At 39.5% G+C, this 20,785-nt stretch overlaps 1 long non-coding RNA gene and 1 other non-coding gene across 8 annotated transcripts in view; one reads left to right on the top strand and one right to left on the bottom strand.

The window, feature by feature from the left end:
* Positions 1 to 20,223, bottom strand: part of LOC104652970 (uncharacterized) — a 36,368-nt gene extending 16,145 nt beyond the window's left edge. For 4 of the 7 annotated variants that reach the window (XR_012517211.1, XR_012517213.1, XR_012517209.1 and 1 more), the window contains exons 1-4: positions 19,465 to 20,069; positions 9,374 to 9,483; positions 6,673 to 6,740; positions 5,270 to 5,444 (exon numbers count right to left, since the gene is read on the bottom strand). This is a non-coding gene — a long non-coding RNA (uncharacterized LOC104652970). The other 3 variants (XR_012517210.1, XR_012517212.1, XR_012517215.1) reach the window with 3 other exon arrangements.
* Positions 9,727 to 9,867, top strand: LOC120363353 (U4 spliceosomal RNA). Its single transcript, XR_005578919.1, has one exon. It is a non-coding gene; the product is annotated as a U4 spliceosomal RNA (small nuclear RNA).
* Positions 20,224 to 20,785: the final 562 nt, after the last annotated feature.

Below are 20,785 nucleotides of genomic sequence, written 5' to 3'. Positions count from 1 at the left end.
TAAAAATATTGCAGCCTAGGCAACACAGCAAGATTCTGTCTTAAAAAAAAAAAAAAACAACCGGAGATTGTTCACTTATGTTACAGCAAATACTCCAGCAAAATATCTAGAAAAGTATGGCACTAAACACACACACACACACACACACACACACACACACACACGCTTGGGTTAAAGGAGTGAGCCCATTTGATAAAATGGACTACATTTTATCATGAAAAATAAATAGTATTTTAGTTATAGAAAAAAATACTACAAAAATCAGTAGTGCAAATTTTTTTTGATTGCAAGACCTGAATATAAGGTGTATATTTTTGCAACTGTGTTTTTTAGAAAAGAAGAAGTAAAAGAAGAACCACCTGCACCTAGGTGGCAATTCCCCATCACAGGGACAAGGAGCCAGTCTAGCCACTGGGCACAGAAGAGACTGCTTAGGAAATCCCTGTGAGCTCTAAAGGAAGTGAGAACATAAAAATGCAAAGCTCCTGTACTCCCCCACATATCACAGACTCCTCTAAGTTTCTGTTGGATGTTTCAAGAATTGGTCCTGGTTGAAGTAGGAGGGAGAGACAAAAGGGAAGAGAAAGAAACAAAGGCCATTTGTGGGGAAGCTAAAAGGACATGGAAGTACAGAGGCAGAAATGGTGGCAATAAAGACACCAGGGGCAAATGTGGCCAGACCCTCAGCCTTCCCACTGTACCTACACTGTCCACAGGACAATCGGGCCAGGACCTTCATCTGTGTCCTGTTAGCTATCCTCAGCCTGAGGGGTTGCCGGCAATCTGAAAGAGAAGCATGAAATTCCAGAAAGAAAAAAAAAAATGCCTCTTTTGAAGGGGACTTCCCTTGCCAGTGAGGTTTCAGATCATGTTCTGTAACAGCATGCTGGCCTGTGTCAGGGCTTCCAGGAAATGAGACAACTCAGATGCAAAGTAGTAAGGGAAAAATTTCAGTAGTGTCTTGAAAAAACTAACTGTTGAGTCTGACAAAGCAAAGTTCTAAGACAGTGCAAAGTATAACTAGGTCTACTTTGAAAATAAAACCAGAAAGCAAGGACAGAAAACCAGAAAGCAACACCAGAAAGCAAGGATAGGTGTTGCTTAGTTTTAAAACATGATTAGAGCTGTTCATTGAAAGCTCGCCATGTGTCAGGAGCCTTGCATGCCTTATCTCTTATTCTTACATGAAATGATATGAAATTGACATTATTATCCCCATTCTCATCTGTAAAGTGAGAAAACATACTCAGATAAATTAAGTAAATTAGCCAACATCACCCAGTTCCAGGGCCAAGATTCAAGCCAAGGTCCATCCGATACCTATTACCATGCTTCTCCCTTGACCTTTCTGTCATTAATTAACTCCTGTGACTAACTGTGAAAGTCACAGACTTCTTTAAACCTAGATTTTTCCTTCTGACATGGTACAAGTAAGCCTAATGTTAGATAAAATCATAGCCTAAGATGAGCTAATTTAAGCCTCAATCTGCCTCTGTCACTAACCAGTTCTGTGGAAATGGACAACTCATGTAACTTCTCTGAGTCTCAGTGTTCCCATCTAAAAAGTAGGATCATAGAGGGCCTCTACAGCTCTTGACTTCTATGAGGCTTACTGAGTCCTCACATACCAACATAAAAAAGGAAATTTCAAAATTGTCTTCATTTTTTAACAAAGTATATAAGGGGATCATTCCACTTCTTTATGGATAATATATATTTAAAGTGCCTATGTTTAAAAAATTAAAATGCTTTAAAACATTTTCTGGATGGCCTTACAAATGGAAACAAAGTATTCCTAGCCAACCCTCTGTCAGCAGAAAGGCCACACAGAAAAAAAGCAAATCAACATTCTTTACCCCTCATAAATTATTATTCACCATGGGAAAATGATTACTTGCCAGGAAGTAGAGCCTATGAATCATTATACTGTTGTCCTTGACCTCTGATAGAGCAAGAATTAGGGGAAAGACTGAAAACCTGGGGTGTGAACTCTAACTTGCCAATAGTTTCCACTCATGGCATCATAAGGCAGTGAAAACAGAAAGCTGATTGAGCCATAGGGCTGTCAAGTCCTGATGCTGCTGCTCCGCGCGTCTGAGCCCAGAGCCAAATAACATGGGCCCCTGACTTTCTGAGTTACTCCTTGGGTATGAGTCTTTACAGCGCCAAAGAGTCATTGATCAGCAAATGCAAATAATGCCACCCCTGGGCTTGTCCTGACAGTCAACCTGTTTGTTAATGCCTGTGTAAGAGATATCCAGTTTGGAAATAACAGCAAAAGTCACAAGGAAGGGGTTAAATTGCCTAACATCAGGGTTCATTTCCTAAATTAAAAACACACGGAAGATAGACACTACAAAAATGTATTCCCTTGTGGTATCAGCAAATCTTGTGCTATCTCTTTTCTGTTGTTAATAAGCTATGGATTACAACTGTAAATTCTTTTCTTTTTTTTTTTTTTTTTTAAGACAGGGTCTTGCTCTGCTATCCAGGCTAGAATGCAGTGGTGCAATAATGTCTCACTGCAGCCTCAGCCTTTCAGGATCAAACAATCCTCCCACCTTGGCCTCCCAAATAGGTAGGCTAAGCCAGGTATAGTGGTTCACGCCTATAATCCCAGCAATTTGAGAGGCTGAGATGGGAGGATTGCTTGAAGCCAGGAGTTCAAGACCAAATAGCTACGACTACAGGCACAAGCTGCCATGCCCAGCTAATTTTTTAAGTTATTTGTAAAGTCATGATCTTGCTATGTTACCAGGCTGGTCTCAAACTCCTGGGCTTAAGCGGTCCTTCCACCTCTGCCTCCCAAAGTGCTGGTATTATAGGCATGGGAGCCACCTGTAGGTGGGTGGGGAGCTACCATGCCCAGCTTGCAAATACTTTTTATATTATATTTTTCTACATGGCCTTTGATGTCTTTAGAAAATGTTGGCTTTAAGCAAGAATCTTTTGTGATCAAAAGCATATAAAAATATGACATTTAATATATTATACACCAAATATACAAAATCCTAGAAGCTTATAGGAGATAGAAAAGTTAATTTTATAACTAATCTGAATATTGTTCTCTACTTGCCTTAATGTTTTTAAAGGTAGTGAAAATAAAACTACATTGTTCTGACAACGTAGAAGGAAGAATGTTTAAAAGTCCTTTTAGTTCTGGGAGTAGACATGAGAACCTGTCTTTATGATAATGCATACATTAGAGGGAAGAGGATATGATAGCCAAAGTGTTACCTAATCAGTAGATTCTCACTCATTTGATCCCACCTTCTTACTAGTTAAAAAAAAAAAAAATGAGTATGGGCCAGGCACGGTGGCTCAAGCCTGTAATCCCAGCACTTTGGGAGGCTGAGGCAGGCGGATCACAAGGTCAAGAGATCGAGACCATCCTGGTCAACATGGTGAAACCCCGTCTCTACTAAAAATACAAAAAATTAGCTGGGCATGGTGGCGTGTGCCTGTAATCCCAGTTACTCAGGAGGCTGAGGCAGGAGAATTGCTTGAACCCAGGAGGCGGAGGTTGCGGTGAGCCAAGATCGCGCCATTGCACTCCAGCCTGGGTAACAAGAGCAAAACTCCATCTCAAAAAAAAAAAAAAAAAAAAAAAAAAAAAAAAAAATTGAGTATGTATCACTATCATATATCCACATTTTTATTTATGAATTACATTACATAACTGTTATTAATACATTGTGAATAATATGTCGTTCACAAAGGTACATCTTTTTAAAATATGATATTTTATTAATAATAATATATTTATATATTTTTGTTATTTCCTTTTTCTGTACCTTAATAGGTTAAGTGCACCCCACTTTGGGACCACTGACCTTTTAGTTTGCTTGTCATGATAGAAGTCATCTAAAAGGAACTCGAAAGTTTGAGTCTCTAAATAATCTCGTTATAATCCAAAATAGCCTGTTAGTTTCAAGATTGATCTTCAGGCAACTAAACTAAGCACTCATAAGAAGTCAAAATGTAAAAGAGTTCGGGCCACTGTTTGGTTAGCTTACAAAGAGTTACTTCTATTTCCATAAATTTTTTTGGATCACTGCCCATTGACTTTGATGGGACAGCTAAATATCATCTCCTCAGTAATGTCATTTTCCCTCAAGTGTCTTTAATACAGAGCTATTTCTCTAGAAGAGAACAAGATTATGTAAAGGGAAGAGAACATGTCTTCCTCCAAGATAGTTATGCAATTTGGGGAAGATTCTAAGGAATACAGACAAGGCTGAACAGAGAGGATGGTTCTTTTACTTGGATGTGGTGGTAACTCGCGTTTCTAGATAAACTTGAGTACTGTTGCTCAGTACTGGTACTGTTGGAAGAACATATAAAACATCTGGCACAATCAGTGAAGGAAATATGGGCCTAGGTCCAGGTGTTAGATGGGTACAGCAAAGCACTAAACCTCTCACACTCACTCTCTAACTACATGCCCCCAATCACAAAATTCCCCTACTGAAAGGGCAAATACTCCTGCCTCAATTCACTTCCCATTTAAAAGTGTATTTGCTTACTTTTCTAAAGACTCCTAGTGGGTTTGGAGAAACTCACTAAACCACTGTTAACACGTAGTGTGACCTTCAGGAAGAGGCCTCATGGACTAAAAAAAGTACAAGGGGATCTGAAATGTTGGTGATGGGGTTGTGGCAGAGAAAGGACAATGAAAGGGAGAAGGCTGTTTGGAAGGCCTGTTGGTTTCTAAGGGGGTAATACTGGGGTGGGGGAAGTGGCGAATAAATTCTCTGACAGGCAAGCAACATCATTTACACTTTTGCTTAGAAATCATCCTAATGACAGCCCGAAATTTTGGTTCTGTGTTGGGGTTAGTTCTACAATCACTGAAATGAGGAAGTGAGCTCAACAATTTTGTAAACCTCACAGTTGACAAGAAGTTATGAAAATTCCCAGTGGGGTTACATTAGACTCTACCACTTAAGGAAAAGCAGGGAGATTCCATTGATGAGTCATACCTAAGGGACAAGGGAGGCTATAAAAGCTTTCCTCAGACAAAATGAGTCTTTACAAAATTGGAAAGAATCACATGAAGTTAACAAGTTTGGAAGATATGGGTGTATTTCCCATAGAACATGAGCATCAACACTACATGAGAAATTCTTGGAAACAAAGATTGATGCAAGAAGAATGCCTGGTTAAAAGCAAAAAAAGCAAGAGCAAAGATGCTGGTTCTGAGGCCGGCGGGAATGTTAGGGGAGGATCTTGGGACAGTCAGCTGGGACCAAGGAAGAGCCAACCATACCTGGGTGGGTTTGAGGAATCCTAAGACAGGTCCAAAGTCAGAGAGAAGAGGTGACCAGGGAGCCTGAGGACAGGGCCAGGCACTGTAATACCAAATTCCTTACGGAATCAGCAGGGTAGGCAATGTCTCCAGGGCAGGAGAGATGACCTTGCCAGAGGTGTTTTGATGGTAAAGGCTGAAGGAGACAGAGATTAACTTTACCAAAAAGAAGTAAATTGATGAGAGATGACTAACCTAGATGAAAATTTCTTGTAAAGCTTTTTCTTATTGAACACACCTACTATAAAGGTTTTGGCATCAAATTTTATATGATACAAAAATTGTAACAGCACTGAAGTGACTAATAAATGTGTGGTGTCAAATCTAATGTGAGCATAAATAACTTTGAACATTGTAGATGATAATTTGGAAGATTCTAATTGCATCTTGACAACAAAACATAAACATTAGAGTCTACATGATGTCAAAACATCTGAATGGAAAAAGAAAAACACAAGCTTTTTTTTCTGCAAACATTGTATATTTTGGAAGACTAAATATATATTTGATAAAACCACAGTATATAAAGCCAAGGCACTCTATGATCTGCCTGGATGTAATTATTTTCCATGGTTTTGTGTAATCATGGTAAAATAGTACTAATTCAATAGCTAATAACTAACTCTAATAATAATTAACATGTAACAGTGGCTGAGTTTCCAAATAACTATATGATGTATGTATTTTTAGTGCCTGTATTTTATATGTGAGTCTTTTACAAATAAAGTAATTTGGCCAGGTGCGGAGGCTCACGCCTGTAATCCCAGCACTTTGGGAGGTTGAGGCTGGGATTGTTGGTGATGGGGTTGTGGCAGGGAAAGGAAAATGAAAAGGAGAAACCTGTTTGGAAGGCCAATTGATTTCTAAGGGGGCAATACTGAGGTGGGGGTTGGGCAGGCTGGTTTCAATCTCCCGACCTCAGGGTGGATCTCACCTGAGGTTGGTAGTTTGAGACCAGCCTGACCAACATGGAGAAACTCTGTCTCTACTAAAAATACAAAATTAGCTGGGCGTGATGGCACAGGCCTGCAATCTGCAGCTACTCGGAAGGCTGAAGCGGGAGAATCGCTTAAACCCAGGAGGCGGAGGTTGCAGTCAGCCAAGATCACACCATTGCACTCCAGCCTGGGCAAAAGAACAAAACTCCATCTCTAAAATAAGTAAATAATTTGCTCAGTCACACAAAGGCAGAGGCAGAAATCAGAACTATATTTATCAGTTTCCAGAATCCTAGCTCATCTTCTGGCCATTTACATCGTTTTAATTGGTTTTAAACACTTTTTTCTTTTACATTAGAAATAATTTCTGTAATAATGTTTTATCTTATTGCATCCTGTTTTATTACAGTGAAAGGATCTTCTTACTTATTATCTCCCCAGCGACAATGGAATTCTTCCACAGCTTACATGAGGTCATCAACATCTGGTCACATCTGAAAAACAGAAGGAGCTCAACTAATGTTTATTAAACTAAACTAGATCTAACACAGATACAAAATTAACAGTTCTGGCTGGGGACAGTGGCTCACACCTATAATCCCAGCACTTAGGGAGGTCAATGTGGGAAGATCACTTGAAGCTAGGAGTTTGACACCAGCCTGGAAAACACAGAAAGATAACAAGACTCTGTCTCTACAAAACAGTTTAAAAATTAGCCAGGTGTGATGGTGCATACCTGTAGTCCCAGCTACATGGGAGGCTGAGATGGGAAGATAGCTTAAGCCCAGGAGTTCAAGGCTGCAGTGAGCTATGATCACCCCACTACACTCCAGCCTGGGCAACACAGCAAGACCCTGTCTCAAAAACTAAATAAATAAAAATAAAAGAGTTTTGGTAAAGTTCAGAAAGCAAGTCAGATCATTTGCATCTTAATTAATGGTACATTAGCTTCCAGGCTTAAGCAAACAAGTTTCATCTACAAGTTTGATTTCACTGGTTCTTTCAATATTAACATAGCTTTGATGCAGTTTTACTGCTCTACTTGTAGGTAGTTCAGCTTATTCAATATAATTTTCCTTTATATTTTCCCTATTGTTGATTACCTGCCAGCTTTTCTACACTTCTTTCTCACTCCCCACCTTGTCATTGCCTCTAGATAAATCTATTTAGTAATTTGTTAGATTAAAAATTAAAAAAACACAGGAAAAAAAACTTACATGAACTTTGGACATAGACTTTTTACTTTTTTCCTCCTTGCTTCCTTCCCTTTCTTCTTTCTTTCTTTCTTTCTTCCTTCTCTTTCATTCTTTCTTTTTTTGGGTTTTTTTTTTTTTTTTTTTTTGAGACAGAGTCTTACTCTGTCACCCAGGCTGGAGTGCAATGGCACAATCTCAGCTCACTGTAACCTCCGCCTCCCAGGTTTAAGTGATTCTCCTGCCTCAGTCTGCTGAGTAGCTGGGATTACAGGTGCCCTCTACCACAACCAGCTAATTTTTGTATTTTTAGTAGAGACGAGGTTTCATCATGTTGGCCAGGCTGGTCTCGAACTCCTGGCCTCAAGCGTTCTGCCCAACTTGGCCTCCCAAAGTGCTGAAATTACAAGCATAAGCCACCACACCCAGTCCAAGACTGGGTGCCTAGGCCCAGGATGGTCTTAAACTCCTTGGACCAAGGGATCCTCAAGCCTCTACCTCCAGAATAGCTGGGATTACAGGTGCACTATTGCACCCAGCTTTAGACTTCTTAGTTTTATTTCCCAAATTACCGTAAAAGCAGCTTAGAATTATTTTTTCCTCTTCTGGCCCCTGATTTTTGAGTGCCGAAATATTCAAAAGTTTATTAAGTCTATTTAATATTCACTTATTCAGAGTCTGTCCCTAGGCAGAGCTACTAATAAAAACACAAAAGACAACTGTTGGCAATTATTTTTATACCATAATCAAAAAGATTTCCTGATGGTGGAGAGAGCTTCCATGGCCACCTCCCTGTAGCACCAGGCTGGAGTAGTCAATGCAGGCTAACCCAGGTACAAAAGCTATATTTAAACACTCTCAATGCCCATAAGGAGCACGGGCTCACAAGCAGAGTCCATGGCTATCCATCAATGTGCATCTCTAGATGCATCCCTTCTATTTGCTTTCCTACAGGATAAACACATTTTTTGAACTTGTACTGATCAATTTCAGCTGCACAGAAATAAAGACAGAAATGTAACAAGCTCCACCTCTTCTCCCCCCAAGTCATTAATCCGATGTCAGTTCTGATATGTGCTCCTCTAAAGGGACACACTTTAGTCCTAATTTCCAGAACCCACCAGGTCAAAATGTTCTATGCCATTTTAAACTTCCTTCTACCTTCCCCAAAGAGTCAGCAACTAAGTAATTCTTAAGAAAGAAGAAAGAAATAAGAGGACTAGGAGATTGTATATTAAAAAATTAACACTCCAAAGCCAAAATAAACATGAGCTCAAGTTCTGCTTCTTAAACAGATTATCCTAGCTACATTTCCTCTAGAAGCTTTGTTTTCCTGATCTCTAAAATGAGGACAGAATATATACTCTCCTCATCAGGTGGCATGGGGATTAAATGATATTATACATATACCTACTATATACTCATACACATATATATCGTTATATATATGTTTGTATATGATATATATAGCATACACTCATATACACACACAGTGTATAGCATGAGACTCAGTAAATGGAAGCCATTGCTTATTAGTCAAAGCGTTGCATTAGTACTTATTAAGTCCTAGGCAAAGTATAGGAATCAAAAGAGGTCCAATCTTATTCCTTTCTTCAAAGAGCTTAGGATATTATTTAAAAGTTAGAATAAAATTTTTGACATATAATACATAATTAAGACATAAATTGTGTAATTTTTACTACATATATTGTAATTCAAAAAAATAAAGTAATACAAAAAGATGGGTTGAATTTTTTTAATGGTAAAAAATGTTTAATACTGGATGTGGTGGCTCATGCCTGTAATCCCAGCATTTTGGGAGGCCACGGCAGGCAGATCACCCAAAGTCAGGAGTTCAAGACCACTCTGGCCAACATGGCGAAACCCTGTGTCTACTAAAAATACAAAAATTAGCTGGGTGTGTTGGTGCATACCTGTAATCTCAGCTACTTGGTAGGCTGTGGCATGAGAATCACTTGAATCACAGAGATTGCAGTGAGTCGAGATTGCACCACTGTACTCCAGCCTGGGCAACAGAGCGAAGCTTCATGTAAGGAAAAAAAAAAAAAAAAAAAAAAGTTTAAATGTATATGTAATGTTATTCTTTAAACACTAAAATAGGAACCAAATTTAAATAATACAAGATAATTGTCTATTTTATTCCACAGCATGGTCTAAGTTAGGACACAAGTAGAGTGCATACTCAATTACTAAGCGTTTAACATGGCATTTTCTTCTCCTTATGTTTCATCAATATCTAAACAACCTTAAAAGACTATTAAAAATAAGCTTTGCACAGTGGCAGTATCATTGCCAATGAGGTTTATCCAAGGCACAATTATTGCTAATTGAAAACTTTTCCCAATACCCTGCCGTGACGACTTGCAATACAGTCAGCGCTGGCAATTTTTGACAGTCTCTAGGAAGACTGATTAAAAAAAAAAAAAAAGACTATTAAAAATACTTTTCCGGCCGGGTGCGGTGGCTCAAGCCTGTAATCCCAGCACTTTGGGAGGCCGAGGCGGGTGGATCACGAGGTCAAGAGATCGAGACCATCCTGGTCAATATGGTGAAACCCCGTCTCTACTAAAAACACAAAAAACTAGCTGGGCGTCGTGGCGCGTGCCTGTAATCCCAGCTACTCAGGAGGCTGAGGCAGGAGAATTGCCTGAACCCAGGAGGCGGAGGTTGCGGTGAGCCGAGATCGCGCCATTGCACTCCAGCCTGGGTAACAAGAGCGAAACTCCATCTCAAAAAAAAAAAAAAAAAAAAAAATACTTTTCCAACTGTTAGTAGGGACGTAAGTATCAAAATATTACCTCTAATATAAATGTATTGTACAGAATTTATATTTTATAAATTTATCTTAAGAATTCAGGACTTTGTAGGCAATGATCTCATTTCTTCTCACATGAATGAATTATATTTTTTAAAAACTCAAGATCAAGAGAGTCTTGATAAAATGGCTAATCATAAAAAGCAAAAGCAAATGAAACTGAGGGCACTCAATAGATTTGTTCTAGTGAGTAAACAATAGCCATCCAGTTGATATTGATAGCCTAGATTGACTGGGAGATCTGTTAGATTCTAGGGTAATCAAATTTGGCTGCTCAAAAAGTTATTTTCTTTAGGTTATTTGCTCATCTATTCAATTCCCTAATATGTGCCAGGTATTGTGTTGTACTGCAATATAGGAAGTGTTTTAATGGACAAATGTACAAATTGCTTTGGAAGCACATCCACACAGAAGAGGAAATGCCAAATTGTAGAATAGTTAGGAAGGTTTTCATTGAAGGAAATATTCAGGCTGAATATTTGACAAGCAGCAACCCTGAGAAGTAGATCCCAGTAGAAGTCTCTGAGGTGTCTGCCTGGTTTCCTACCTGAGCAACCAGCACTTGAGGCCTTAGCCAGATAAATGTGAGCCAAAATACCTTGCGGCTTCCTTGGAAATGCAGCTCAGCAACCATTTCCGGGGACAAAAGGCCATGGTAGTAGGCACCTGGCTGTTATCACGCTTGATAGGCCTATGTCATTCTTTCATTTTTAAGGACCTTAATACTTCTTCCATCTCTGACTATATTCCCGACACTTAAAATTAACTGGGTTAGTAAGTAAGGACCAGCGGGAACAAGAGAAGGGAAAGTGGTCTTATGGGCAACATATTCATTCAGTCCTTGGGAGTTTTCAGTGAGCAAGTTGGATATATTTTCAATGTTTTTCTCAAATTTTTAGAAAAATTAACTATTAAAGTATTTTTTTAATAAAAAGATATTTATGGGCTGGGCACAGTGGCTCACATCTGTAATTGTAGTGCTTTGGGAGGTCAATGCAGAGGATCACTTGAGGTCATGAGTTCAAGACTAGTCTGAGTAACATAACAAGAACGCAACTCTACAAAAACTAAAAATAAAAATTATCTGGGCATGGTGACATGCACCTGAGTTCTAACTACTCAGGAGGCTGAGGTGGGGGGATCCCTTGAATCCAGGAGCTGGAGGTTGCAGTGAGCTGTGATCACACCACTGCAGAATTCCAGCCTGGGCAACAAAGTGAGACCCCCATCTCTAAAAAAAAAATTAAAAATAAATAAATACTATTTATGGTGTTTTAATTGGAAAGAATATCTTTGAAAAAAATAAAAACTAAGTAGCATATAGAGCTGATAAAAAGAGAATTACAGTACCTATATGCATACATAGCATTATTAAAATATATATAATATAAACATGTATCATATACAAATCTTCTAAATAAGACTCTATCTCAAGATTTCATTCATTAACTCAAAACACATTGCTTCTCCATGCTGCTTATTAACTTCTGTTTCAACAAGTCCTTTACAGTCTTGACTTGGCCATGTGAGTATATATTTTTAGTCCACAGGATTAAGAATATTTATTAAACTTTCTGGCCTATCCTTCAGCTTTCCAATCACTGGGAATCTACATTTGCAGATATTCTTCAACACCCAAGCATGCACTAGACTTACCCAAGTTTTTGATCTGGGTTCTATGCTATGAGAATCACAGTGATAAATGAAATTTTGTTATTTTAAATGTATTCCATTCCATGTGGTTTTTAGGGCTTTGCTTTCTATTTTTATTAACATTTTGCCAGGTTTCTTCTTCTTTGTCTTCTTTCTCCCCTCCTCATTTTACTATTGTCTCTCAACAAACCTATTTCTAGATGTAACATACCCATAAAGAAGGGAACTAAAGCAAATACCTTGAAGAACATTCATCAAGAAATCACAACCTCCTGATCCAGGGAAGATGGCTGAGGCTTTTTAAGCACTGAGTCTCTCCAAACTGATGCAAACTGATACTATGTAATTTCTAAGCCTTCCAATGTACTCACTAAAAGCATATAGACTTATATTTAACTAATTATATATACTAAGTGGAAGCAGAGGGTTCTGGGGTGAGGGAATATCAAAGAAATAAAAGAAAGGAAAGAAATATATTTAAAGAACTGGATCTGAGCTGTGAGCCTCATATGCACTATCTCATTTAATGTCTAAAACAAAACGGTAAACTAGGTATGACCATCTCTGAGAGATAAACAAAAAACTCAGAGAAGCTAATTAACTTTCCAACATTCTCATAGCTAGTGAGTGAAAGACCCAGAATTTGAAAGCAGCTGGGCTGATTCCACACTCCACACTTTTTACTTGCTGAACTCCGCTCTCACACCAAATGGGCCCACCCCGAAGCTCTTTAAAATCCAAAGGGAGAAGACTTGCATCGATAAGGGGAAAAAAGTGTACTTGAAAAAGGAAATCAACAAATGTAAGATAGGATACAATAAAATACAACAAGGAAGGTAGTCAAGAAACATAAAACATGGTCATGGACAAAAAACAAAGAAAAGGAACCACCTGTGTTAGATGGAGGTGAGCTTTGACGTTCCCCCATTGAGCTCATTAATATTTACCTTTCCTGGGCTGATACGGATTTGGATTATTGGACGACTGCTCCACACTCTTTTTGGCTTTGTTTCTGAATGTGTATAGAGTCCTGGGATCCGGATGGACTGGTGCCATTTTTCTTTCCCCAGCCTTCTTACCTATCCTTACTGAAACCATTCCCCAAAATACCAGCTAAGCTAGTAATTCTTGCAAATAACAAGGAAGTAGAATTTGAAATTGTTTTGATAATGTCTGTGCAAATAGCTGCAAATTATATAGATCACATCATCCTGAGGGCTGCAGTGTTTACAGTCAGAAAGAGTCAAACCAAATATTTGCATCTAGGGCTTTACCTGTTAGAACAGCAGTGAAGGGTTCAAAGTCCAGGCTCAAGGCAACCATGGAGGGCTATCAGTTAGCTTTATGAGTGTTTCCCTCAAAGTTCCTAAGAGCTGACCCTCTTGGCCTTCTGCCAGCTCCTTTGAAATGGGGATATCAGCTCTATCCATTCACTTATCAAAAACATGTCCATTTCTGAACCAGATAAAATTGTTTGAGTACTCATTTGAAATCCTAAGCAGCCATTTCTGCTTTGGACCAGGAAGACATTTAAAGGTACAGACTAGCAAAAGAAGAAAAATAATTGAGGACCTTTATTCACACCGTCAACACCTCTTGTTTCCTTCCTGGAATTTGAACTGAAGACTCGGGTATGCAGTAATAACTCGAAAAATACCCAGACATTCTTCTGGGAACCCCCAACACATTGTTCTTTCATTCTTTGGATCATTATAAATCAGAATTTTAAAGGGAGTAGCTTTATTTTGGTTTTGATAAATTGAAATTAATTTAGACCATTAGATGAAAGAGAGAGGAGTTGAAATGTACTCATCCTATACTACCCCAAGACTGGAAACATTACTCTTGAAAAGAAATCATTTTTAAATATAAACTGAGCACAAATAATTCCCAGAGAGAAATAAACCCACATTTCTTATAATGAAGAACATTGTAGCTGGATGCAGTGACTCACCCTGTAATCCCAGCACTTTGGGAGGTTGAAGTGGGTGGATCACGAGGTCAGAAGATTGGGACCATTCTGGATAACACAGTGAAATCCAGTCGCTACTAAAAATACAAAAAATTAGCTGGGTATGGTGGAACGCACCTGTAGTCTCAGCTACCTGGGCGGCTGCGGCAGGAGAATTGCTTGAACCTGGGAGTCAGAGGTTGCAGTGAGCTGAGATCTCACCACTGCACTCCAGCCTAGGCAACAGAGCAAGACTCCATCTCAAAAAAAAAAAAAAAAAAAGAAAAGAAAGAAAAAAAGAATATGTAACTAGTGAGTTTTAAGTACAGTGAAGTCTCATGGCATGCTGGAATGGGAGTAGGTACCAGACACCTTCTGGTGAAATTTGTGTAATACTGAAAAAAGAAGCACTATACGGGCAGTAAGCAACTAGCACTTTCAGAATTTTCTGGGCTTTCCTGATGTACATGTCAGACATATCACCTAAACAGAAAAATATGTGTCTAAAAATCCCATGTGTGTCTACTGATTATATACAATCTAACAAAGCAACATTGACTATGTTTTAAACCTTTAGGCCTTAAATATCCATAGCATTTCATCGATTATAGGCTAATCTATAGTTTGAGCCAAGTTTTGAGGATTAATAACAAAGGAGAATATCATTTCCAATCTGATTTTTTTTTTTGGTAAATAAGCCAATATTTAGGGCTTGGAAAGCATTTTGACAATTATTTTGTTCCTCTCTAAACATATCACAGAATAATAGTTAAAAGCTGAAGTATGTCCCATTTCTTGGATGCTTACATTGCCAAGTTTTCAAAAAAGCAAGATTTTTTTTAGTAGTCTTCAAGAGTATTCCTACAACCAACTTCAACTGGCCTGATAGCTTTGAAAACCTCTAACTTGAGGCTCAACAGCTGAAACAAAAAAGCCGGAGAATGATCTATTCAACAGACTGAGGCACGTAAGAATAAAACAAAACTGGCCGGGCGCGGTGGCTCAAGCCTGTAATCCCAGCACTTTGGGAGGCCGAGGCGGGTGGATCACGAGGTTGAGAGATCGAGACCATCCTGGTCAACATGGTGAAACCCTGTCTCTACTAAAAATACAAAAAATTAGCTGGGCATGGTGGCTCATGCCTGTAATCCCAGCTACTCAGGAGGCTGAGGCAGGAGAATTGCCTGAACCCAGGAGGCGGAGGTTGCGGTGAGCCGAGATCGCGCCATTGCACTCCAGCCTGGGTAACAAGAGCGACACTCCGTCTCAAAAAAAAAAAAGAATAAAACAAAACTGCTTTATGCCATTACCAAAACTCCTAAATTATCTTTTCCTAACTCCTTAAGAACAATAAATGCAGCTCCACAAAGCCTGAGAGCCTTTCATAGGATTCAGCTGTAGTCATTCCTCAGCTGGAGCCCTGGGAAATACCACAAACCTCAGAGAATTGCACGTATGTGGAAACTTTTCCCATAGAATTGTAGTAGGTGTCTGTTGTGGTTTGAGTCCCTTTATGACTAATGTAGTGGCTAGTGGGTTTATGATTTCATTTCTGTTTGGTTTCTTTTCCTTTTTTTTTTTTTTTTTGAGATGGAGTCTTGCTGTGTTGTCCAGGCTGGAGTATAGAGCAATCCTCCCTGGTTCGAGCAATTCTCCCTACTTCAGCCTCCTGAGTAACTGAGATAACAGATGCCAGCCTTCACGCCCACCTAATTTTTGTATTTTTAGCAGAGATGGGGTTTCACCATGTTGGCCAGGCTGGTCTCAAACTCCCGACCTCAGATGATCTGCCCACCTCGGCCTCCCGATGTATTGGGATTATAGGCATGAACCACCGTGCCTGACCAAGATTTTGTTTCTTTTACGGGTCTAAGTGGCTACAAAACATTGCTGTGAGGATTGTTTGCCAGGTTTTGGTTTTTGTTTTTAACCAGTGTACCAGTCTTTTTACAAATGTACCTACCAAGGAAAGGAAGAGAAAACTGTGGAGCGGGGAGGAAATCAGCAGAAGTCTAGCTTGTGATTCTACCGCTCTGCCCTGAAGGGGAATTTTTTTCCCAATAATGAAAGTGTGATGGAGCCTAGATTCTTTATGCAATTGAAGTTCCTTCCAAAAACAGCAAAGCGGGGGGGGTCTCGAGGTCTAAAGCTGCTTGGGCACTTCCACATTCACTCCTGGCCTCTGCAAGATCCAACCATGTGGCCTTGGGGAACAATAAAAGCCGAGGTGTATCAGGTCAGCCAGCTGACCATAAGCTGTGCTTACAACACGAATGGCTCTTTGTTTTCATGCTGAAAATATGCACCTCCTGGAAGCTCTTCTGTCTTGGTCAGCTGTATGTGATGTGATTTGCATTATGGAATGTGGGGGGCATGTGCTCACAAGCATTCTGATTCAGGAATCAGGTTTCTCTTATGTACTCAATTTGTGTTGCCTTCTGTGGTGGCCTTAATACATTTTTTTGTTTTTAATTTTGGACTTACTTTAGAGCGATTTAATTTCTATCAAATCCTAAGCCTAGAATGTCTAATAATTGCACTACAGTTAGCAAAATGTCCTGGAGCCTAATTTCACAAATCCCATTTTCCTGTGGCCCAGGAGCCCTTGGTCTTGGTACCTAGGAAGGGTACTCAGGTGAGTGACTGAGGTAGGAGAACATCTGCTTTGGCCTACTCTCTGGGCAGTTACCTTCTGCTGAGTGGTGTGTGGGTGAACATACATGGCATTGCAAGCTCCTCAAAGAGATAAGACAGGTCTCATTGATACATCATGGATAGATTTGCCAGAACTAGTTATATTGATATATTTTGCTTCCTCCTGAGGGTGTGTTCATATTCACGGAAGAGTACTTCTCAGGCAAATGTAGGGAGTAAGAAATAAGCTTTATGTTCCTGGGAGTCAGGAAGCCTACTTAACATGGTTTAAAGCCTTCACTCTACCACTAACCCACCAGTAGATTTTGGTATCTGTGCTTTGGTTTGGGAAGCCTTGGTTGGAATAAAAGAGTCTAATAGATTATTTTTGAGACAGAGTCTTGCTCTGTCATCCAGGCTGAAGTGCAATGGCACAATCTTGGCTCACTGAAACCTCTGCCTCCAGGGTTCAAGCAATTCTCCTCCCTCTTGGGTTCAAGCAATTACAGGCATGTGCCACCATGCTCAACTAATTTTTGTATTTTTGGTAGAGACAGGGGTTTCACCATATTGGCCAGGTTGGTCTCGAACTCGCTGACCTCCAGTAATCCACCTGCCTCCACCTCCCAAAGTGCTGAAATTACAGGCATAAGCCACTGCGCCCAGCCCAGATAGTTGAATTTAGGTTTTTTGTCATTTTTTCCCTGTAGGATCTCTAAGTCTTTAATATGTTAATGGATATTATTATAAGTTCTAAGAGTGTATAATGTATCCCAAGTTAGCATGACTGTTGAATACTCCGAACCCCAAAAAAGCCTATAACTTGAGCTATAAATTTCTATTGAATATAGTTCAAAAACTCTTTCTAGAAGCAGAAGTTTCCTTCCTGCTCTAAAGTTCTATGAATTTACAAAAACAATGCAGAATTACACACTTTAATGGAAAAATAAAAAGAGGTCCAGTTGATGATCTTATAGTAACAATAAAGGATTTATATTGCATATAAAGGTATTCACTATAGATCGTTTAAGCAGAAGGGTATTTATTATAACCAGTAGCTTATATCATGTAATCGAAGACCAAAAAAAAAAAAAAAAAGTCTTAAATGCTACCAAGGAAAATCTAGGAAAAATGCCCAACCACATCAGTTGTCCTATCAAAAACACCTCTGCTGTTGCTGCTGACCTTTTGGCTCACATGGCACTATGAAACAGAAGTGAAAACTACACTAAAGCTCCCAGAAGCACTACTCATGCCACTGTGCTTGCTGAACGCTACAGTTTCCTCACATGTGTACATTACTTCACCTTGCTTACTTCTGCCCCGTGCAGCACATTGTGGTAGGCAAAATTCTGAGATGTTCCCCAAGATTCCTGCTCCCTGACATATACACCCTTTACAATACTCTCTCCTTGAATGTGAGCAGGACATGTGAATACAATGGGATGTCACTCCCATAATTACGTTCTAGTATATGGCAAAAAAAGGATTTTGCAAATATAATTAAGGCGTCCAGTTAGTTGGCTGTGAATTAATCAAGAGTGATATTATTTTGGGTGAGCCTGACCTAATCAGGTAACCAGTTAAAACAAAATAGAGATTCAAAGCTAAAGGCATTTTCCTGTTGATTTTGAAGGAGGAAACTGCTATGTTGTGGGGAGGGCCATGTGGTAGAAGATGGCAAGAAGCCTCTAGGAGCTGTGAATGATCCCTGATTGATAGCCAGCAAGAAAGCAAAGACTTCAGTCCTACAACTGCAGAAACTGAATTCTGCCAACAACCAAAGAGCCTGGAAAATGATACTGATAAGATTGTAGCCCTGGCTAACACCTTGATTTCAGCCTTGTGAGAGTGTGAGCAGACGATCAGCTAATCCATGCCCATACTCCTGATTTGCAGAAACTGTGAGCCAAACAATGATGTTATTGTAAATTGCTTAATCTGAGCATGCAGCAATAGAAAATTTATATTTGCCTTTGTATGACAGAGCCCAGTTCACTCCTCAAATTCAAACTGCAAGACCTTTGGGTGAATTACATTGTTAGCTTTCCATACTCTAAAATTCAATAAGAGAAACCAGAAGTGGTTGTTGTTTATATTAAGTAAGTCAATCTCTAGTGTCAGCCACCCACTTCTTTTGAAAATTATTTTCCAAAACATCTTTACAGGATATATGATAGGCTAAAAAATGTCATTTCATTTTTTGTTTGTTTGTGTAAAACAGCAAAGATCAATCTGCCCTGTGAGCAAATATTCAAGAAAAAGTCATTAACATTGCTGTCAGCAATTCCTTTATATGATTCAACCAGTTGTCTCAACTCATATATAAATATTCCTGCTGATTTCTCTATTAAAAAGTGCCTAGAAAATAAATGATCACTTTAGGAGATTACTGCTACTCCAGGAGTGGCCACTTTAGCAGGATTGTTGACATGGAGACTTTCCATGACTTTATACATATGTTGATAAGAACGCCTGTGGCCTCTGGTTCTCATCAGTATTGAGTAGATTGAAAATATTCTCAGTGGTCTTCTCATAGACAATCCAACAAACCATCAAACAAGTAAAGCTAGTAGGAGAGAGATTTTTTAAAATCTTCCAGCAGAGAAGCATTAGGGCAAGTTAGATTTACCTCATAATGTACTACTACTTCTCGCAGGGAGTTTGAGAGGACAGTATTCCATGAAAGCAGAAAAGTTTTCCGATTCACCACAAGGCTGGGGTTGTTTTCCACATAACAAATGTATAGCATTTGATCCTCCCCACACTAAAGTGCTTCTGTTTATTTTTACATCAAGTAAATTTTAACCATCTCCCTTGCTTTATTAATACTCTCTAACCCAACTTCCTCTCATTTCAAACCACCAATGGTGAGGAAGGGTAAACAATAAGAACGACATGTAAGAAATTGTGGTAGCCAAAAACAAAACAAAAAGTCCCATTTGCTTTACCTCATGTCGTAATTTCCCAGACTTGTTCCTCTTGGCCGTGTTGAGCTCGGCATTTTCTCGCGGGGAGCAGAGCAACTTCTTACAAAACTTTACTTCGTGGGTTTTCCCAGGTGCCTGTTATTTCCTTAACAGCACATAGTAGCAGTCCCTTAATTTTTCACAGTTCTGAAAGTTGGCAAAGTGCCTTCAGAAAGTCTTGTCTTATTTCAATTGATTCCTTTGCAACAACCCAACAGGAGTCAGGACATGTATCATTATTTTCAGTTTATAAACAACAGAAGCTTCCATTTCTATAGTTACGTAACTGGCTTACGCTATGATAAGCCATGACATGTAGATCAGAACCCGAGTGTTTGGAGTGTAAATGAGGCAGTTGTTCCCCAGGACTCCTGCCCTCTTACCAATACATCAGTGAATGGACATAAATAAATATTTAGTAGGCAATGGCTTCCTGCTGTTCTCTAGTCTTGCCTACCTAAATCCTCTTTGCACTCAGAAAATACACATGTGACACTATTGACAAAATTAAGTACAAGTTTCCAAGCATTGACTTCTGAATAGGAAGGAAAAAGAAAAAAGAAATTTTCAAGCATAAATTTGTATACTGCTTACCTCTTAAGTTTTACCCTTTTTCCTCCAGAACAACCATGTCTTATAGTCTGTTCCTAACACCTCCTGGCTTCTGCCTAGACTTGCCACTGACTGCCTTTTTTGTCTGAGTAAGCTGTATTTGCCCCTGAAGACTTTGCTCAGACTTTTCCCAGGCTGGTCAGGAGAGTCCACTTCCTATTCAGTCTGTTTCTCTTCTTATCACATTACTAAAATTTCTGCTAAAGTGTGCATAACCCTCTCTAGGCTATGAGCTCATTTAGATGTCTTATTTTTCTTACATTCTCTGTATTTAACTTGGTGCTGGGAATTTCAGCACTGAAATGTTTGTGGAATTAGAATGAATAAGCAATGGTTTTATTGGCCAGAAAATAGAAGCAAACAAAAGTGAGCCTCCAGAGGTATAAATTCCCTATCCAAACTTGCTCTGTGGGGACTGAGAGTCTAGGCAAGGGATGAGTCACCTCCTTTTACACTTTGCCATAAGTTGGTCTGGAGAGGGGAATAAAGAGCAGAGGGAGTGAGGCCAAGGGTCCTGGGATAAAAGGGTACACCTGTGGGTACCGTAGTGACCGTGGAGCTTTCCCATTCAAATTTTCCTTCCAGAGGACCCGCGGCAGGGAAGAGAGCTGGCTGACAGCCTTCCGATGCCCCACCTTTAAGCTGATTGCAGCATTCAAACCAGGTGCTGCTTTCCACTGGCTGCTCCCAG

The sequence above is a fragment of the Saimiri boliviensis genome, chromosome 4 (assembly GCF_048565385.1).
Source record: "Saimiri boliviensis isolate mSaiBol1 chromosome 4, mSaiBol1.pri, whole genome shotgun sequence".
Taxonomy (NCBI): Eukaryota; Metazoa; Chordata; class Mammalia; order Primates; family Cebidae; genus Saimiri; species Saimiri boliviensis.
The sequence above is the reverse complement of the archived record's forward strand: the minus strand, read 5'-3'. Positions and strand labels throughout refer to the sequence as shown.